The sequence below is a fragment of the Ailuropoda melanoleuca genome, chromosome 3 (assembly GCF_002007445.2).
Source record: "Ailuropoda melanoleuca isolate Jingjing chromosome 3, ASM200744v2, whole genome shotgun sequence".
Taxonomy (NCBI): domain Eukaryota; kingdom Metazoa; phylum Chordata; class Mammalia; order Carnivora; family Ursidae; genus Ailuropoda; species Ailuropoda melanoleuca.
Window position 1 is genome coordinate 35,812,604 of NC_048220.1, and position 22,477 is coordinate 35,835,080.

The window sequence follows — 22,477 nt, forward strand, 5'->3', positions numbered from 1 at the left end:
TGAAAATGGGACTGAGGTTTTCAAGGCCTTGTGAAGTTGTAGGAAAATAAAAGATAAGACCTGGGATTCACCCAAAGTAAGGAATGATGAATTAAGAAATCAATCCCTTTCTCTTCTTCCAATAACGCAGCACAAAGATCTTTACCATTAGATTGGGGATTAACAAGAAGTGTAAGTGTCTCACTCCCTCACAAGGGAACTACAAACAAGATTTCTTGACAATGTCCATAGGCAGTGTGTGTGTGTGTGTGTGTGTGTGTGTGCACGCATTCATCTGTGGAGGGAGAAGTATTCCATACCACAAACTCGCTTCAGGTGGATTTGCAGGAAGTCAAAGAACACTTAAAGCTGTGAATATAATTTAAGCTTAACTTGCTTGGTAGGATTTCTAGGTAACTGCTAGAAACAAATATAAACATTTTCTGTGAGGACACACCTTGATGCTATGCCTCAAAGAAGACCTGCTAATGATCTTCCAAGGACACTGAACAGTACAGTCAAAAATAATCTAGCGTGCAAAGAAATAAAGTGTTCTTAGTGAGAACCAGAAGAAACACCAGCAGAAATAGCAACTATAGGGATTATCAAAATAAGATTAGAAAACAATTATGATTCCCATCTTTAAATAAAAAACAAAGCAGATAAATATACAGCAGAATATTATTAAGCCCCCCAAAAAAAGAAATCTTGCCATCTGCAGCAATATGGTTGGATCCAGAGAGGGTAATGTTAAGCAAAATAAGCCAGTCAGAGAAAGACAAATACTACATGGTATCACTCATATGTGCAATTTAAGAAACAAAAGAGCAAACAAAGAAAAAAGAGACAAACCAAAAAACAGACTCTTGACTATAGAAAACAGATTGTTACCAGAAGGGAGGTTGGTGGGGGGAATGGATGAAATAGGTGATGGGGATTAAGGAGCGTGCTTATCCTAATAAGCACTGAGTAATAAATGGAAGGGTTGAACCACAATATTGTACACTGAAACTAATACAACACTGCTTGTTCACTATACTGAAATTAAAACAAAAAACAAAAAAATACAACAAATAAAAAAAGAAAATTTTAAGCACAATGTATTGCTCATCATAGAAGCTAAATTCAAGAGGGTTTCAGGGGTACTTGGGTGGCTCAGTTGGTTAAGTATACGCCTTTGGCTCAGGTCATGATCCTGGGGTCCTGGGACAGAGCCTCCGTGTCAGGCTCCCCACTTAGTGGGAAGACTGCTTCTCCTTCTCTCTCTGCCCTTGTCCACCACTCATGTGCTCTCTTTCCCTCTCTTCAAATAATAAAATCTTTATAAAAAAAAAAAGGGGGGGGTTTTCCCCTTCTTTTGTCAACTTGCTATTAAGAATTTTTGATTTAGGGGAACCTGGGTGGCTCAGTCGGTTAAGCATCTGCCTTTGACTCAGGTCATGACCCTGGGGTCCTGGGATTGAGCCCCACATTGGGCTTCCTACTCAGCAGAGAGTCTGATTGTCCCTCTTCCTCTGCCCCTCCCTACTGCTCATATTCTCTCTCTCTCACTCTCTCTCAAATAAATAAATAAAATCTTAAATTTTTTTTTTTTTAATTTAATGGTGTGCCTGGGTAGCTCAGTGATTAAGTGGCCAACTCTTGATTTCAGCCCAGGTCATGATCTTAGGGTCCTAGGATTGAGCCCTGCATCAGGCTCTGCAATCAGCAGGGAGTCTGCTTGAGGATTCTCTCTCCCTCTCCCTCTGCCCCTCCCCTGGCTTGCATACTCTCTCACTCTCTCTCTAAAATAAATAAATAAATCTTTAAAAAAATTTTTATTTACTATATTAATTACATTAATATCTCACTTTCCATACATGAAGCTCATCCCACCAGCTTAGTTTACAACCTCAAATTTGATTCCCAGTACACATTGCAATAAATGTATTCTGTAAAACAAACAAGCAAAGACAAAGTGGAAATTATCAAAAAGTAACTTAGCATGCTTGACAAGAACCAGAATGAATTTTAACCCCCTCCAATAATAAAACAGCCCAAATTTAAAACTTGATGGATGGGTTTAAAAGTTCAAAACTAATGAACTAGAAGATACATCAGAAGAAACTATCTAGAATGGCAGAGAGAGGGAAAAAAAAAAAGACAGAAAATGTGGAAGACAAGTTAAGAGACATGGGAGATAGAAAGAGAAGGTCTAACATGCATGTAATTGGACAATCATAAAGAGAGCAGCTAGCAGAGGTAATATTTGAAGAGTCAGTGGCTGAGAACTTTCCACAATTCATAAAAGATAACAATCTATAGATTAAAGAAGTTCAATGAATTCCAACTAGAATGAATAAACAATATTATCATAGAGTGGAAAAAAAGAATTAAAATTCCAGACCAAAGGGGAAAAAAGTCAAGTGAAGGTGTTGGAATTAGTGTTCTAAGGTCCTCGTATTATCCAGATCAACATTATACTTTAAATCAATGCATGTTGTCATTTTAAAGGTAATTATTAACATAACAGAAAACAATATGTAACTTAAAATCTAGTAAAGTAGGAAAAGAGAATGATAAAAAAAATTGCAGACCTAAACAAAAGCAAGAAAGGAAAAAAACATAAAAAAGGTAGGACAAAGAGAAAGCATAAAATAGATAAGATCCTCCCATTCTTTCTTGAACCCATGCTAATCAGGCTATCTTCCCCATCACTACACAGAAAGTGCTCTTGTTAGATTACCAATGACCTACAACCAATGGTTATTTTTCAGTATTTAACTTATTTGTTCCAACAGAAGTAAGTGCCATGAGGGACACTTTCCTTCCTAATAAACCAGATTTATGAGGGCTCCAGGTTTTTTCTATACCTTACCGGTCTCTCCTCTTTCTTTGTCTCATTTACTGTTTACTTCTTATGTCCCGGAATTCTTAAAATTGCAGTCTCAAGGTTCAGCGTTGGTTCTCTTATCTATCCTCAATTTGTGGGTAATAATATCCAATCTCATGGTTTTAATTAACAACGTCTGCATTATATAATACAGCAGCCACTAGTCACATGTAGCTGTATATATTAAATAAATTAAATTTAAAAAAATTTAGTACCTGAGTCACACTAATCACATTTGAAGTGCTCAATAGCTACATGTGGCGAGTGGTTACCATATTGCACAGTGTAGATATAAAACATTTCCATCATTGTAGGAAGTTCTATTGATCTAGACAACGAAAACTTCCATAACATTTCTTTTTTTTTTTTTTTTAAAGATTTTATTTATTTATTCGACAGAGAGAGACAGCCAGCAAGAGAGGGAAACACAAGCAGGGGGAGTGGGAGAGGAAGAGGCAGGCTCATAGTAGAGGAGCCTGATGTGGGGCTCGATCCCATAACACCGGGATCACGCCCTAAGCCGAAGGCAGAAGCTTAACCGCTGTGCCACCCAGGCGCCCCCATAATAACATTTCTAGCCAAAATTTCTCTCCTGGATTTCACACCTGCATATCCAATTGCCTACTTAACATTTTTAAAAAAGATTTTATTAATAAATTAATTAATTAATTTAGAGAGAGAATGCAAGCAGGGGGAGAGGGAGAGAGAGAGAATCCCAAGTAAACTCCCTGCTGAGCCCAGAGGCCAATGTGGGGCTCAATTTCATGACCCTGAGGTCATGACCTGAGCCGAAATCAAGAGTCTGACACTCAACCAACTAAGCCACCCAGGTGCCCCCATTTTTTTTTATTAATACAATTGACATCAATATTGTATTTAGATGAACAATATAATGATTTGATATATGTACATATTCTTATGATCTTCATTTTTATATTTATAAAAAATACATTATAAAATTGTAAAATACAAAATATTTTATATTTTATACAACTAACATGTCCAAACCTGAACTTTCAATTTTCCCAAAAAAGTACTCTACCTATTTTCCTGATTTCAATTGCTGGCATCTCCATCCTTCTAGCTGTTCAGGCCAAAATCCTTATAAGTATTCATGACTTCTTTTTCTCAGTGCCCATTCAATCCATTAGGAAAATAGTGTTGGCTTTCTCTTCAAGTATATCCAGGGTCTGGCCACCATCATTTGTTACCAAGATTTCTACAACAGTTTTCTGATGGAGCTCCCTCCTTCTACCGTTATGCGCCTACTGTCTACTCTGTACATAGCAGGTAGAGTTGTAGAGGGGTATAGAGAGGCATTTGATCTCACCCAATTGGTTTTTATCACTGGGAGAAGTGCTATTAGACCCAATGGGTAGAGACTAGGGATGCTGTTAAATATCCTACAATGAACAAGACAGCCTCCTACAACAAAGAATTATTCAGTCCAAAATGTCAATAGTTCCAAGGTTGAGAAACCCTGCTCTAGGCAGGTAAAATAAGTGGTTGTGATAGGAAGGGACAGGAGAGGACCTTACAAGGTGATGGCAATGTTGTATTTTTCAACTTGATTCTGGTTATATGGTCATTTGCTTTATAATTATATACGTGTTTTATGCAATTTTCTGAATGGATGTTGTATTTCGCACATAAGCACACACACACACACACACACACACAGAGCAAACTCCATAAAGTGAAAAAGGTTTTAACATTTAAAGGTAAGTGCTTTACCTTTATTCCTCAACTCTAAGTTACTATGACTATCCTCATTTTATAAATAAGGATACAAGGCACAGAGAAGTTAACCAAATACAAAGTTAATAAGTGGGAGAGTTAGAATTCAAACCCAGGCAGTCTAAGTTCAGAAACTACATTCTTTCCCATTATGCTGTGCTTCTTTCCTGTTCTTTGCCCTTTGTCTCTCTTTTATCTTTCACCTTTTTCTGTTTTGTATTACCAGACTCCTTAACAAGTATAGTTGTATTGGTGCTGTATTTGTTTAACAGAGTCTTATGCCTGCTGTTGCTATTTTTCTAAATATAGCATTTACAACACAGTAGAAAGAAAACACTTTTTGAGTCAGCAATCTTTATCTGCCACTCACTACCTATGTAATTGAAGATTAACCACTTAACTCCATGAATCTATTTTCCCATCTGTGAAACTGAAACAATAGCATCCACCTCATTGGTGTGGTTGAAAACTAAGTGAAATGATGCATGTTATACTTAGTACTTTGAAATAGGAAAATAAGTGTTCAAATGCATTATTATTCCTCTCAGAAAACAAATGAAAAAACTTGTGGTTTTGTTTTGTCTTCTCTTTACATATGCAGCTTCCTGAGGTTTTCCTCTTTCTTCTAAGTGAAAAATTCTGCAGCAATGAGGAGGTGAGAGGTAAGCAAAAGTTGTCAAAATGCCACTATTAAGTGACATAGATGCTGGTAACATATTCTATCCCCAGAATATGTGCATTTTCTTTCCTTTATCATTACCGTCTATTTCCCTCTTCTGTTTTCCTGCCCAGCATTTAAGCCAAAGCTCTTATTAACTTATTAGTCTCACTAGAGACAAATAATGTTAAAGAAGTACCTTATGAAATAGTGACTTTTCAAAAACAGTGAAATCAAAATACTACCATCTCCAGTCATAAAGGGCTTTATTTCTATGTCTTTCTATAAAGAGTACACAAGCAAAAATGATTATCTATTTTAAGATGAGACAACTAAAATACTGAGTAACGGCAAACCTTGAACAATATATTCAGTCAACAACTTCTCTCTACAATGTACTAAATACTGAGAAAAAAATATTTTTTTAACTCGTGGTCTCCATCCTCAATAAACTTAAAAAATATCATTATTTAGGAAGCCTAGAAGTCAGGTAACTTGTTTTAAATCACTTAAATAATAAAACCTAGTAGGATGTTAAATTAATTTTCTATAGATCAGTGTAAAATTTATTTTACTTGTAGTAAAAAGTTTACTTGACTTTAAAACACAGATTCACAAAATGCATTGTACATATTTAGATGTGAAGCATCAGAAATGATCCTGAATATAAAGTGTACACTATTCAAAGGTAATCGTTATTAATCTTCCATTAAGATGGAAGTAACTGACACAAGGTTAAGTAATTTCACAAAAATAGAGTTAGTTGAGAAGCAAAGACACAAACTTCATCTTTCAGTTCCTTCCTCTACATAATAAAACTAATTAATAATTCAGTTGACTTATTTAGTCTTAAATTTTAAAACCAAAAGAGTATTTTTTCAAGATTACATTGAACCATTAATTATAAAACTAGGATTGATAGTCCTATTAAACTTCCTTAATTTAAAACTGTCAATGACTACTTAACTTAAAAAAAAATGTTCCCTGGATATAAAGAGTGAAAATACTCTATATAAAATATCAATGAAAAATACATTTTAAATTAAGTTGGACATAGCATAGGAATTAAAAACTTGGGAAATAAAGATATTGTAGAGAAGTTATGCTGTGTATTGGTTTGACATGATTTCAAATCTACTTATTTACAACCTAAGAGAATTGTTTTAATCCATCCATTTATGACAAAAACAAAAAAAAAGTTGTTTTAGAAGTAAAAGTTGTTTAAAAAAAGAATTGTTTTGATATAAGAACAAAGTAAGGTGTGCTAGGATGTTATCATCTCGTCTCTTTTCACTGATAAGAACTTAGAAGTTCAGTTGCTTATCAAAAAAAACATGCGAAGAAGCAACTATGGCAAGGGGATATCTGTACTATAAATAGTGAGTTTGTGAGGACTATCAGAGTGTTGGGTATGGGAAAGGTAACTCTACTGATCTAAAATAACTCTCGAAAGACCTGGGGGCAATTAGATCCTGCTGAGGCAAAGGCTACTTTTATCTGCAGTGGCAAAAGCCATGCAGCAGCCCGGAAGATCATCTTGCTCATCAACAAGGGCAATGACCCTCCCTAGCAACATGCTCTAACAACAGGAGACTTTTACTTTTGTACAGGTAGCTGGACATTAGCTCTGGCTGGCTAAGCTGTCTTTCCCAAGTATCAACTCCAAAAAGGTACACCTTAACTAAATTTGGACTTTATTCCTTTGATCTCCCCTTGTCTTGAACAAGAGTGTGATTAATTTATCACTGATTTGGAATATTTCTTTATTGGCTTATCAAGAGGCATTAACCTGTATACTCTGGCTTGTGAAATTCCCACAGTCAACCTATGTTAAATAAACCATTGGCAAATGCAATCTCAGCCTCAGCGTTAAATTGCCTCCTGAAAAAAAAAAAAAACATGTTATTAGCTTTATAGAATTTTTAAAACATTCTTTCAGTTTCAAAAATTAAATATTTTAGGAATTGAAAAGATGATTTTTAGCCAGTACGCTTTCAAAAAAGAATAACATAGGGGCACCTGGGTGGCACAGTGGTTAAGCGTCTGCCTTTGGCTCAGGGCGTGATCCCGGCGTTACGGGATCGAGCCCCACATCAGGCTCCTCCGCTATGAGCCTGCTTCTTCCTCTCCCACTCCCCCTGCTTGTGTTCCCTCTCTCGCTGGCTGTCTCTATCTCTGTCAAATAAATAAAATCTTTAAAAAAAAAAAAAAGAATAACATAAGAACTGGGGGAATATTTATTCAAGAAAATCTAAAGCACGTAAAAAATTCTCTAAAAACCTATAAATTCATTTGTGTAAACATTTAGAAACATGCCAGGCACTGTTAAATTCTGTATAGAAGTTTGCTATTATTTCTGAACTTAATAAAACTAAACTTAATAAAATTTCTATACTGTGGGAAAAAAATCATCAATAGAACTGCTAAGAAATATTAGAGAAAAATTTAAATATTGATGAGGAAACACAATCTTATTGCTCTTCAATCTCTGAAAACTGATAAAATCATCTTCAGAAAGTATTGCCAGGGTATTCCTTTATTTGAATTATACATAATGGTTAATTGGCCTACACTGGTTCATTAAGTAGAGTGTGGTAGTTGAAAGCTCAAGTCAGACTGTCTGGATTTGAATCCTGGCTATGCTATTTCCTATGTGACTTTGGGCAACTGGTTTAAATTCCCTAAGACTCACTGGTTCAGGGAATAATAAAAGTACTAGTCTTACAGGGTTTGAGATTTAATGAGATAATGTACATAATATGCCTCGCTCACACTGAGTGTTCAACAAACACAGCTATCATTTTATTATGAGTTTGGCTCTTTAAAAGTACTTAGCAAAATTATATCTAGGCTTAACTCAGTGATGATATATCTATATGCCTTTAGTATAAAGTGATTAAACTCGGTGAGGGAAGAAAGATAAAGAAGTTGAGCTTCACAGAATTTTTAAACTGTCACAAAGAGAAAAGACCTAAAGAACAGAATTCATTTCTGAAGAAGAAAATCGGGTGTCGCTCTGGAGAAAAACTCAGGGAAAAAGACAAATCAATAAGTAAGTAGTGGGAATTGGAACCAACATTTATTTACTGAACACCTACTACTGGCCTAAGTTTTTACTTGTTGTTTAACTGCAACTAATCCTTAGAATTTGGGAAAGAGGTATTACTTTCAAATTACAAAAAAAGAAATTGAAACTCACAAGTAATGTGTCCTGTATCACTTGGCTAATAAAGCCACAGTGGAAACCAAGATACTTAGGTCCCAAACGTTACTTTCAGTATACTGTGATGTCTGCCTAGACTTCTGTTTTTAAAGAATACTCTCTGCAATATTGGTTCCTATACTAAACTGAGAATGCAGTTGAGTTAGGAAGAGAGAATTCTTTTTAACTGCTGGCAATTAATACTTTTGCTAAGATTAAATGTTAGGAAACCCAGAACAAGAAAAATCTAGAAGGATCCTTGGATTTCAGTCAGCTTTACCAAAAAAATGATAATCAAAGTTAGGGAAAACGTGAGGGGTGTTCGGGATTTGACATAAAGGTTCCAGTTTAATCACATATGTGTATTTGTTCTGAGCAAATGTGAAATGTGGCCTTGTCAAATTAGCTCTTTATTCCAAACGAGCAAGAACACTGATACTATCGCAGGGATCTAAATAGCCATAAATGAGTCTGAAATCCATAGTGCCTTCCAGAGACTTAGTAATATTCAAGTAAATACAAAGAATTGTAAGAAAATTGGTAATTTTCAGTTGCCTCAAAGAGTCAATTAGCCTGAACTTCAAATACCCCAAAAATGCTATTTCGAAGGAAATGTAATGCCTTTTGGAAGTCTTGATAAGTACAACTACAAGATATTCTCAAGTTTGATGAATTAGATAAAGGGGAAAATTAGAGTTCCACAGCCAATATTACATAGATAATAATACAAAATAACACCATCAATGATTAACTAAAATGTTAAATCCTCCTATACCATTAATTTGCCATAGACAACACTGATACAGGGAGCTAAACATGCAAGATGACATAAACAGATACGTTCACTTCTAATGGCTCACTCAATCCTCTGAGTTTTAAAACAAAGTCTCAGAAGCAAGACTATTAAAGTCAAAGCTAAGTCACTTAATAATAAGTCCCACTTACTTTAAAATTGGTTTTGGAGTCTCAATATATACAGTCTCAATATACGGAGTCTCAATAGGAAAATAACAGTTTACTAAGCTGCTTGCTGATACCTGCGCTGAAAAATACTTATGTCCGTAAAAAGGACATAGAAAGCAACCAAAGAAAGTCCACTTGATATTACTCTTAAAAGGTATTGACTGTAAGTATCAGTATATTTCAAAGGATGTCAGCTCTTTTCCACACTAGGCTCAGAAGTGTCCTTTCACAATTCTTTGCAAAAGCCAATCTACAGTATCTAGCCGAGATGCTAGCATCCATCTGCAACAGGACACATCAATTTCTGCCCAAAGAAATGTAGAGCTAACCCTTGAACAAAGCAGAGGTTAGAGGTGCCGACCCCTACCTCCCCAATCCCACTGCTGAAAATGCACATGTGACTTTTGACTCCCCCAAAACTTTTCTAATAGCCTACTTTTGACTGGAAGCCTTACTGATAGCATATACAGTTGATTAACACATATTTTGTATATTGTATGCATTATACACTGTATTCTTTTTTTTTTCTCAAGATTTTATTTATTCATTTGAGAGAGAGAGAGACAGCCAGCAAGAGAGGAAACACAAGCAGGGGGAGTGGGAGAGGAAGAAGCAGGCTCCTAGTGGAGGAGCCTGATGTGGGGCTCGATCCCAGATTGCTAGGATCACGCCCTGAGCCGAAGGCAGACGCTTAACAACTGCGCCACCCAGGCGCCCCTATATACACTGTATTCTTACACTAAAACCTAGAGAAAACAAAATGTTATTAAGAAAATCATAAGGAAAATACATTTACAGTACTATACCATAAAAAATTCATGTATAAGTGGACCTGTGCAGTTCAAACTTGTGTTAAGGGTCCGTTGTATTACGGACCCACCATACAAGTATTTGTAAGTTCTTCCTCAGAGACTGAAAATTAGTATTACCTAATACCTCTGCATGTGGTAGAGGTTCAAATACTGTATTACATTCAACTTACCGGAGCAGGGGTTGATAAATTTTTTTCTGTAAAGGGCCAGATAATAAATATTTTCGGCTTTGTGAGCCTTATGATCTCTGCAGCTACTCAACTCTGTCCTTTAGCACATAAGACAATATATAAATGAGTGAGCCTGGCTGTGTTCCAATAACACTTTATAAAAAATAAATACATCTGGCAGCAATGGTTGTAGAAAATTTGATCGTAGTTTATCCCTCTCTGTACTATGCCAATATAAAAGCCAGTGGAACCATACCATAAAAAAGGCAGCTTGGTGAAAGTTATGCTACGTATATGTGTTTTCTTCTGTATAAGTTTGTAACTGCTATAAAGTCTGGTAACAAACTCCCCTCAACCTCTTCCTTATGAATCATTTAATGGCCAGCCAAAAAGACCTATAATGCTCCAATTCTGATGAGACTGATGGAATATGCTTCCAAACTGACCACTAAATGTTTCAAAAGGTGTTAAATTTGACAGTGCTGGAGGGCAATGTAGTCTACCAGCCAAAACAATGCAATGGGAACACTAAATGCTCTCAAGTTATGTTTAGGCTATAAGAAAGAAAGCATGCCGATGAAGGACTGAAATTTAAGTGTATTATAAAATGCAGGCCCAGTAGAAGTTTTTAACCTCTTAACGATTTTTTTTTAACTTTTATGCTCATATCTCCTTCTTAAAAATATCATAAATTATTTTATTTTGTAGTTCAGGTGGGTATTCCCATCCTCCAATGCTGTTTACCCTTTACACTAAATATTTAGGGTTTGTAAAATCACAATTAGCATGCTATTTTTATATGACTGAGATATACAGCATTTAGTATTGAGAGAAGCAATCTAAGGCTAAGTGTTCTCAGAGCTCAAGTGGGCGTACATTGGGAAAGGAAAGGTCACATCTTAATTTGCTACAAACCTTTTATATTACTATGAAGTTTGTAGAGATTTTTCTTCAAGTTAAGACAAGCTTTTTTTTGACCTGTTGAGAAGTTTAAAAACTTTCCCTTCAGGAGCTGCCAATTATTTTGTATATGTAAGCATTAAAAAAAAAAGGAGTAGCAGGATGGAGTTTGCTGATCTACTGATCTCAGCAATAGACTACGGAACTGCTTCAGAGTCATGAAAATGAGGTTTTAGTCAAGTTGGTCATTAACTGGCTGTCTGGTCATGCGCGAGGCAGTTTCTCCAACTTGGTGGACCTTAGTTTCCTCATCAGTAAAACGAGAAGAATGTGCTTGACTAGGTATTCTCAAAGGCCTCTTCCAGCGCTAGTATTCTAAGACAGCTAAGACGTAAAGTCACCTACCAAGACACCCGCTCTCACATTTGAGCCGGGGGAAAAGTGTGGCAAGGACTTCAGTGTTTTGGCTCTCGACCCATCTGGGGTCCTAGCTCAAGGCACAAAGGCGTTCCCTCCCAGATCTCCTTTCACCAGCTCTTCCCTACTCGGGACAGAGAAGGCTCTCCCATTCTCGCAATAATTCCAATTCTGCTCCTTCTCACCCCGGTGTTTACCTACTGTCACCCTCAGGCTCAAACATGCACCGACTCCCTCCAGCCCCTCGAATTCTCTCAGCTCCGGCGGGTGTCACCAGAGCCCAGAGAGAACGCGCGCCGCCCCTCCGGAGTGGCCTCCTCAGTCCCCGGCTTTGGCCTCACCGCTCCCCCAAGAAGCAACTGTTCCGACGCGTTTCACTAAAGAACTTCCCCAGTGACAGCCGGCTCCACAGCAAGCTCAGCGGTTCCCGCCGCTTCCCCTTGTCCCCTCCGTTCTGTCCCGACGGCTGATTTTGCAAGACCAGGGAACATGCCCTACCTGGGTCCGCCAAGACCTCAGTCTCCGGGAAGTCAGCGAGAAGGCTGCGACCCTTTCCCAAATCCTCTCAACTTGCTGCAGCAGCGCTTCTCCTCCCCCGAACAGGAAGAGGCTACAGACTAAGCCGCGGGGGCCGGCGGGGGATGGAGTTCTGAGCGCGCTAAGCCGGCCGCCGCCGTCAAACCTCCCGCCCCTGGGGACTACAACTCCCAGAGGCCTCTGCGAGAGCCCCCATGCCTCTCGCCGCAGAGCCCGGTCCTCCGGCTTTGGAGGGAGGGGCAGTCCAGGTTCGCAAATCTCGTCTCTGCTCCATGATGTTTCGCTTTGTGTGCGCGATGCTTGCCTGAGGTCCAAAGGCATGTAGGAGAAGAAATGCCGTCTCCTGCAGTCCTCGCACCTCCGGAGGTTACGTAGGGAAGTGTAAACGTGACATCTCCATCTAGGGCTCACCTCCCATTATCTGTCTTTTCTTAGGCTCTTCTGGCTAGTGTTATGTACTGTAAAGTGCTTGAATCCCACCGACAAGGGAAACTGGTTTGAAAAATGTTGGGTTGGCGCTCTCACTCTTTTGGCTGGACACTTAATTTTGTTGTGGTTGTTGTGGTTGTTCTGATTTGTTTTCTTTTATTCTTTTAATGCGTTGACGAATTCGTCCCTAGGCTAAAAGAGGGGCTTTGGGAGTATTTTATCCCATTCTCCATATCCCCAGTAATTTCCCCAAAATTAAAAAGCCACCCCAAATTAACTTGTAATCTAAGTAAAATTAGTGTGCTTGTTGTAAAAAGCTCAATCAAAGTCCCTTGGAAAGCATATAGCAACACCTAAGCTTTTTCTTTTAAGAAAACAACCAGAAGAAAACAACAATTACAATGGGATAAAGAACCCAAATTAACGAATCCAAATTTAATAGCTAATATTAAGTGCCAAACATTTTACATATAATACCTCTTTAAGTCTCTACCATGATTCCAGAAATGTGTATTATCCCCATTTTACAAATAAGGAAATAGTCCTATAGAATTTAAGTAACTTACCCAAGGCCAAACAACTAGTAAGTGGTAGAAGAGTCAGACTTCTAACTGAGGTCTTATTTCAAAGCCTGAGTTCTCAAACACCACCAAACACTACCTCTATTATTGAGGGCTTGACAACAGGCAGAATATTGCCTTTTTGACAGGTAAAAGTTATTTTGCTAATGGTGTCCTTATTCAAAACCTTTTGCAATTACTCTTTGGCCTACCTTTAAATAAGTAGAACGTTCTTTTGGTAACTTCAGTGATAGCAAAATTTTCTTCTTTCTCTGCATTCCAGGTTGAGAAAATAATTTTAGGCAAGACTGAAAAGCACAAAAGTGAGTGGTATGGAGTGACAACAGTGAAAATGGCAAAAGTAGGGAATTTCAAAATGTTGCCTCCGTGAAAGCAATGAATAAACTGGCAAAACTGCTGGAATCAACTTTGTTTTTTGAACTCTGGCATCGAATAAAAAGATGTAAAACAACCAGGGAACACTTAGGAAAAGAATGCTGAATTTTGGCAAGAGACCACTGTGATCATCTCCTACTCTCCAGGTTGGTAGCGGCCTTGAAGACAGTAGCTTATGTTCTTGGTGTAGTTGCTGGTACCTGAGGCAACAATATGTACCTTATACTCAAGGAATTGTAATTATGCGTTTTCACCTATCAGGTGGTTCCCTGAAAGTTTGGCTCAAGGGCTTGCCTTAATTTTGCCTGCCTTGGAACGTCTCCAGGGCTGAGGCAGCTTCTCAGGCCTGTGTGTTTGTAGAAAGCATTTAAAGTTGAATGTATTAGTCATTGAGTTTACTAAGTAGTTAGGTCCAAACAAATTAATATGCACTTATTTCCTAACAACTTAGTAGCCATATAAATATATATTGAATTAAAATTGAAAGAAAAATATTTTATTTCATTCTTAAATAGCCATGGTTTTTACTAATGGGATGTGTACATCTATTGGGGACTGCCTAACTTCTCAAACCTTGAAATCAGGTGGGATACCACTATCCTTGTTTCATGCTTCACATTGGATTTTGCACACTTGTTTGAGACCCTAGCAACCACTGAAAACTCAATTTGGCGGATATGATGTTATCCAAAAAAATTAACTTGATCTAATGTTGGAATTGTGAATTATCTCAATGTGGTAGTTCACATGGTATCTGACAGATGTCACTGTATTTTCCTCAAAAATTTAAAATACCCTAGGGCACCCAGGTGGTTCAGTCTCTTAAGGATCCAACTCCAGGTTTCTGCTCAGGTTCTGATCTCATGGCTCGTGAGATGGAACCCTGCGCCCAGGCTTCATGCTTAACAGGAGTCCGCTTGGATGGTCTCTCTCTCTGCCCCTTCCCCCTGCTCGTGTGCACTCTCTCTCTGTCTAAAATAAAGAAATAAATCTTAAAAAAAAAAAATTGTACTCTGGGGGTCCCTGTGAGTTCCCTGTGGTACTTTCACGGTTTGGGAACTGCAGGTCACTAGCCATTATTTCTACAGCAAGGATTGTCAAACTTCCTCTATAAAGGCCCAGTAGTAAGTATTTTGGGTTTTGTGGCTGTATGGTCTCTGTCATCAACTACTCAATTCTGTCTTGATGGCATAAAAGGAGACAACATAGACAATATGTAAACAAGTGGAGTGGCTGTATTCTAATTTATTTATAGAAACAGGTACTGGGCCTGTTTTTTCCAGTCTTCAAGTATCCTGAGGCTCCTTTATTCTGGAATGGCTCCTGAAGATTTTCATTCTCTTTCATGACATTGACATTTTTTGTTTGTTTTTTAAAGATTTTATTTATTTATCTGAGAGAGTGAGAGAAAGAAAGCACAAGAGGGGGGAGGGTCAGAGGGAGAAGCAGACTGCCTGCTGAGCGGGCGCCTGCTGTGGAACTCAATCCCAGCACTCTGGGATCATGACCTGACTGAAGGTAGACGCTTAACAGACTGAGCCACCCAGGCACCCCATGACATTGATGTTTTTGAAGAGTATAGGCCATTTAGTAGAATGTCCTGCAATTTGCATTTACCTAATTTTACCTTGTGATTAGATTCATTATGCGTTTTTGGTAGGATTAATACATGAGTATTGTAGAGTCTTTCTCACTGCATCATATCATGAGGCACATGATATTAACTGGTGCTAGAGATTCTAATATTAATTGCAACATGGGAGAAGGGTTTCCCATACCATCAAGTAATTCTTCGACACCAACTGGGTGTTGTACAATTTTTTTTTTTAAAGATTTTATTTTTATTTATACGACAGAGAGAGAGACAGCCAGCGAGAGAGGGAACACAAGCAGGGGGAGTGGGAGAGGAAGAAGCAGGCTCATAGCAGAAGAGCCTGATGTGGGGCTCGATCCCATAACGCCGGGATCACGCCCTGAGCTGAAGGCAGAGGCCCAACAGCTGTGCCACCCAGGCGCCCCTGGGTGTTCTACAATTTAACTTAATTCTGATACTATCTACCTAGAGATAGTTCCAGATCCACACGTTAAAGTCTCAGTCCTACATGAATTCCAACCCCCCACCCAGTCAGACACCCCTTGAAAGTCCAGATTGTCCCTTGTGCTTCTGACCAACTGGCTGTATAGATCAGAGGTTTCCATGACCCTCTCCTTGGGTTTGATTAATTTGCTAGAGTGGTTCCCAGAATTCAGAGAAACATTTTACTTAGTAGATTACTAGTTTATTATGAAAGCCTAGAACTAAGGAACAGCCAGATGGAAAAAACACAGAGGGCAAGGTGTGGCGAAAGGGTATGGAGTTTCCATGGCCTCTCTGAGTGCACCATTCTCCTCAAATTCCCATGTGCTCACCAACCCGGAAGGTCTCTGAACTCCAGCCTTTTGGGTTTTTAAGGAGGTTTCTTATTACATAGACACTATTGATTAAATCATTGGCCCCTGGTGGTTGAACTCAACCTCTAGCCCCTCTCCTCTTGCCAGAGGTGGAGAGTAGGGGGACTGAAAGTTTCAACCCTCTAAATACCTAATTGGCTCCACTGGCAATCAGCCCCATCCTTAAGTGTGGAACAAAAGTCACTTCATTAACCAGCAAAAGAAAAAAAAAATCACAGAGTCAGTAGAGATTCAAGAAAAGGGAACTATATGAAGACTTGAGAACTGGAGACATAGTTCACTGAATAACTTGGAGACTAGCTATCAGTGATGACCAATATGCACCTGTGACACTATAATTTTTACTGAGAAATGGGTATTTGGTCTTTGACCCCTTTCCTGCACAAAGCTAAAACTCATAGAATCTTCTCAGTGATGAGAGTGATAAAGATATCTTTTGCTATGTTAATGAAATGACTTTTGTACCACTGCAGAGTACTCTGAAGGGGAGCAGGATATGCCACACAAAAATACGCCACTTTGGCATTTTAATTATTTTGAATTCAAGGTACTTGAGAAGCAGCTAATGCAGGAAGGACTCTCTGAGCCTCCTTTGTGTCCCCAAAAGCATGTGACAAGTTACCCCCACCCTCATACCAGGAGGGTATTCTTGTCACCAGAGATAGGGAACTTATGGTCAAGAAGGCTGTGCAAACAGAACTTGTTATTTTTTCATCAACTTACTACCTTAAGTCCATATCTTTTTGTCTTGTCAATTCTTCACAGATTTATTGCTTGTCTAAAAGGTATAAAAGCCTCCTGCTTTGGTCATTTCTTTGAGTCTCATTTTTTATGGGGCTCTTATATGTATGAAATTAACTTGGTTTTTCTCCTATTTATCAGTCTTATGTCAATTTAATTATTAGACCAGCCAAAGAACCTAAAAGGGAAGAAGAGAAAATTTTTTTCCCCTGCAACTATATGGGTGGATGTTTCACTCTGCTAATGAGGGAATTTTGAGTTTTTCAGTCTTTACCTTTTAGCTCTACAATTAATAACTTTGTGTATACACCCTTTTATATTTTCTGACAGTTTGTGTTTGAGATAAATTACAGAAATAGGATAACTGGATCAAAGGACAAATGCACATGTAATATTGCTAGATACTGACAAATTCCCTTCGCTCAGGACTAGGCCACGGTACATTACCAACAGCAATGCATAAGGGTGCCTGTTACCTTGCAACCTCTCTGATAGAGTACATTTGCAAACATTTGCCATTTTAATAAGTGAAAAATTATATTTCAGTGTGGTTTTAATTTGCATTGTTCTTGAAAGAAATCAAGCATCTCTGTATTTTTAAAAGCCATTTTGTTGTTGTTTTTAGAAGATATTTATTTATTTGGCAGAGAGAGAGAGAGCGAGAGAGCGAGTGCACAAGCAGGGGGAGCAGCAGGCAGAGGGAGAGGGAAAAGCAGACTCCCTGCGGACTAGGGAGCCTCAAATTGGGCAGATGCTTAACTGACTGAGCCACGCAGATGTCCCAGCATCTCTTTGTATTATAGATATTAATTCTTTTTCTGGATTATGTTGGAAATAATTCTTCCCAGTTTGTCACGTGTCTTTTGCCTTTGCTATTTATTTTTTGTCATGCAAAGTTTTATTTTTAATATTTGTGTAGTCACACTATATAAAATTATTACTTCTGGATTTTGAATTGTAGATAGAATGGTTTTCCAAATATAGAGGAATTCACTAATGTTTTCTTCTAGTATTTGAAAGGGTTTATTGCTTTTACATTTGAATTTCTTATCTTGTTATATGGTGTGAAGAGCAGGTCCAATTTTATCTGTTTCCATATGGTTGTCCAGTTATGTAGAGAATATTTTTGTAAAGAAGAAGTAGTCAACAGTGTCAGGGATTAATAAAAAATCTGTTAGGTTAAGAATTGAAAACTGTCCGCTGGTTTCAGATACAAGGAGGTCAGTGTTGCTGTTGACCTTGCCAATATCAATGAAGCAATGGGGCAAAAGCCAGATTGCAATGGGTTCAGGAATGAAAGATGGGGAAGTAGAATAAGCAAGTATAGGTAACTCCTTGTAAGTTTGTAAATTAATAAAGTCTTTTTACTAAGCACCATATAACAAATTTACAATTCTAAAACATAGATTTCAGAGTATTTTTCAGTAAAATCCCTTTATCGGTCATGGACCCAGTAGGAAAATAGACCATTATAACTATGTAAAATAGAGGGAATTTAACCTTTCTGAGAATTAGAACTTGGTACCTTATATGGATACATGCCACTCTGCAGGTGCACGGCTTGGTAGGTGGTGTGTAGGCTGAGTGCAGCTCCTTCTTGCCTCTTGGCTTGGTGCCTTTGTGCAGGGCCTAACCTTCATAACTCTATCTGATGGCCCTGGTTATCCCCATTTTACAGACAGAGTGATTAAATAACTTGCCCAAGTTCATATAGTTAATAAATGGACAACTAGAGATTACCAATACTGACTTCTCAGTCAAATGCTAGTAATTTCTTCCTCCCTGTTTGAAATCTCCAACTCTTTAGTATTAGTAAGCATGGGTAGAAAGAGGTTTATCCCTGGTCAAGGTTCATTGACAGGATGTGGTCACTACTTCTCTTGAGGTGAAATACTTCCCTCTTTTATACCCAGGAAGATTGACAGTAATGACTTTCACAAATCACAATGCCTTTGCCATTTGGGACCCAGAAGAGTCAGCTTTTTTGGTTAGGTATAGCTAATATCTGCTGGGAATGGAAAGGGCTAGACTCTGGTATACTGTGCTTTCCTTGTGACTGTTTACCATACTCCATACATAATTCACTGATGAAACACTGTTTCACAGCGAAGGGCCAAGAAGACCCCTTAGTCAGTACTTGACTTGTATCCTTCACTTACTTTAGCTCTCATTAAATATACTTGTAAAAGTACTTAGGGACTACTGAATGTATTATGTCCTCTAGGAGGTCTGGTTGATTATAATCAGGACCTTTCAGGAACACTATTTAAACAAGACTGATATCTAAACCAGATTCTCAATGTATTCATTCATAATGGGGAGCAAATAAGGCTTATATGTCTTCTCCACTCCACCTCCTTTCTTAGTAACAAAATATTTGGGGGAAGTTGAATTATTAATTAGGAAGTTGCCAAGTGAGCATAGAATCAGAACATGTGCTGATGAAATATCTCTACCTTATAATGGAGAAAACCTGCCTAGTGACAAGTCCCCATATCCAAAGTCTTTTCCATTTGCACCAATGTTTACCAAATGTTAGTCATTTGAATACCATCTTCATGATTTTTGTCATTCCTGCATACCATTAATATTTACTTTTTCTTTAATTAAATACACTTTTTTAAAACTTAACTATTTAGCTTCATTCTAAGCAATTATATTTCTGAAATCCCAAGTTTGATATGATTGTTAGTTTTCTAAAACATTAAGATAAATATTAAGTATAAACATTCAAATAACTACTAAAATGATAATTGTCCATAAATTGCCTGAAATCAGTGGTATGTGTACCACACTTTGGTAAATACTGCCTTAATCATTGGAAAAATAAAGAGTTCGTCTCTCTGAACCCTGCTTGGTATCCTGAAAACTCCTCTTTGGTGACTTTCTTCTTTAGATGTATTACTAGCACCATAGTATCTTGGAGATGCTATAAACCTCTCCCCTCCTCCATTTTGTGTTGATTTACAGGGCTCCAACCTGTTATTTATTTATTTATTTATTTATTTATAAAAGATTTTGTTTATTTGAGAGAGAGAAAGAGAGAGAGAGCACAAGCAGGGGGGAGTGGCAGAGGGAGGGGGAGAAGCAGGCTCAGAGGGAGCAGGGAGCCTGCTGCAGGGCTTGATCCCAGGACCCTGGGATCATGACCTGAGCTGAAAGTAGACACTTAACCAACTGAGCCGCCCAGGCATCCGTGTAATATTTATTTTAAAAAAATCTTTCGTGGGGCACCTGGGTGGCACAGTGGTTAAGCGTCTGCCTTTGACTCAGGGTATGATCCCGGCATTATGGGATCGAGCCCCACATCAGGCTCCTCTGCTATGAGCCTGCTTCTTCCTCTCCCACTCCCCCTGCTTGTGTTCCCTCTCTCACTGGCTGTCTCTATCTCTGTCAAATAAATAAATAAAATCTTAAAAAAATAAAATAAAATAAAAAAATCTTTCGTGTGGTTATGTGCATAGTAAGAAATTCTCAGATATTTTTAGTACCTAGGAATGAATATCTCTTTTCCTCCATTTGAGGTGACTCATTTTTGGCCTACTGGTAGATTAAAAGAAAAATTTAACAGCCTTGACATGATACTAGGCACAGTTTACATCAATTAAAAAAATCATTATTTGAATAATGTGGAGATAATACCGAAAACATAAAAAGGTCTAAAATATCAGTTCTCTTTGGAGAATTTAATGTTTCTTTCTAAAGTGTAAGTATATTAACTCCAAACTTTGATTCTAAACTGTGAAATGTATTTGAGAAAACCTTATTACGTGGGATGTACAGAATTTGGATAAACTGTATGTAAGCTTTCCAGTGAACCTTCTGAGACAGAAATCTTAAGGTTTTATATTCCATTAGCCACTGCCATTCTTTTCCCTAGACTGTTCCTTGAGAAATTGGCTGATTTTGTTTGTAGCACTTAACATAGTACCTGGCACACACTAGGTGTTCATTTAAAGCTTATTTAATAACTAAATGTATAACTAAATGAATTCCTGCATTTTCCCTATGTTGCAATCTAGTTCCATCACTAATTTAAGATCTGTCGGAGGGAACACAGAAAATAGAACATACGGGTATCCCCCACCGTCTGAAAGTGGAGTGTTCTTATGAAACCTTTCACAGGTCACAATAGTGTAAAGTGAAGAAGCAATTACCATGAATTTATATGAAAAAATTTTGACCCTTCTCAGACCAAAAAATGACCTCTCTTAGACTTTTCTGATACCTTAGGACACATCTTGCTAAGGGATGCACAAAATAAACTGAGTTAAAGCAAAGATGCTCACAAACACAGTTCAAAGCTACAGTGGCTTGATGCTGAGATGCTTAGTTCTTGGGGAAGGAGCTTGGTGCCACTCGCTGCCTCTAAAATACATCACTGCAGAAACAACACTGAATGCTATTTTTGCTTTCGCTTTTTCATAAAAGCAGAAATCCTCTTTGGATTTTTCTGTTAGTGAAAACAGGCCCAAATGTAGGTCTTTCATAGAGCAAAGTGGCAGAATGTGAGCTTTCTAAACATGGGAGATACCCCTACTGGCTTTACTTTCTTGGCACACATATGATGGCGCAAGTACTTACTTAACTGTGTTTGTCTTTTTCCACTGTTTATGTTCAATTTTTGAATTATATTATTTTCATCCAACTCTTATTTATCCTTTCCTTAATATTGAACTTCAGTTCTCATTGTAGTTTACTTTTTCTTAACTGAGGATAGCTCTCAAAAATTATAGAGAATGTTTCATAAAGAACTGTTTCATTGCAATACCTGAAAACAATAACAATCTGTTCTAAGACTGAATAGCAGAAAACGTTGGCTAAGTGTTTTTTTAACCCAAAGAAAATGAAAACACTAATTCATAAAGATATACGCAGCTTTCTGTTTATTGCAGCATTATTTACAATAGTCAAGATATGGAAGCAACCTAAATGTCTATTGATAGACAAATGGATAAGGAAGGTGTGTTGTAGCTATACACTGTGGAATATTATGCAGCCATTAAAAAGGATGAGGCTGGCATTTGAGACAACATGGATGGGCCTGGAGAGTATTATAGTAAGTGAAATAAGTCAGATTGAGAAAGACAAATATATCATATGATTTCACTCACATGTAGAGTCTATAAGGGAAAAAAAGACAACAAAAAGCAGAATCAGACCTATAAGTAGGGAGAACAAACTGATGGTTTCCAGAAAGGAAGGGGTTGGGGGAATGAGCAAAATGGATGAAGGGGAATGGGAGATACAGGTTTCCAGCTATGGAATGAATAGTCACAGGAATAAAAGGCACAGCATAAGGAATATAGCTAATATTATTATAGTGTTGTATGGTGACAGATGGTAGCTACACTTGTGGTGAACATAGCATACCGTATAAACTTGTTGAATCACTATGTTGTACATCTGAAACAAATGTAACAGTGTGTGTCAACTGTACTCAAATTTAAAAAGTTATTATCTTTACCTCAATTCTGAAAAAAAGTTCATTTTAGAGAATAGCTCCCAAGTTCTCTATACCTAAAAAAGAATCTACTTGGTTATCACCCTATCAACCCAATTTCATATCTTACTCCTTTTGCTTAATATTTTCTCATGATATAAAAAATTTTGAAAGAACAACATTCAATTCAAAATGAGTTTAAATACGTTA

At 37.7% G+C, this 22,477-nt stretch overlaps 2 protein-coding genes across 8 annotated transcripts in view; one reads left to right on the forward strand and one right to left on the reverse strand.

Annotated features, from left to right (window-relative positions):
- SLC38A9 (solute carrier family 38 member 9) overlaps positions 1–12,338 on the reverse strand; it is an 89,264-nt gene extending 76,926 nt beyond the window's left edge. For 4 of the 7 annotated variants that reach the window (XR_004624072.1, XM_034656247.1, XM_034656243.1 and 1 more), the window contains exons 1-2: positions 12,209–12,338; positions 7,036–7,127 (exon numbers count right to left, since the gene is read on the reverse strand). The gene's annotated coding sequence lies outside the window, so the exon portion shown is untranslated. The other 3 variants (XM_034656248.1, XM_034656245.1, XM_034656246.1) reach the window with 3 other exon arrangements.
- Positions 12,339–13,267: 929 nt separating this feature from the next.
- Positions 13,268–22,477, forward strand: part of DDX4 (DEAD-box helicase 4) — an 86,662-nt gene continuing 77,452 nt past the window's right edge. Inside the window, exons 1-2 of the mRNA XM_019808842.2 lie at positions 13,268–13,385; positions 13,520–13,778. The gene's annotated coding sequence lies outside the window, so the exon portion shown is untranslated. The remainder of the gene's footprint in view (positions 13,386–13,519; positions 13,779–22,477) is intronic.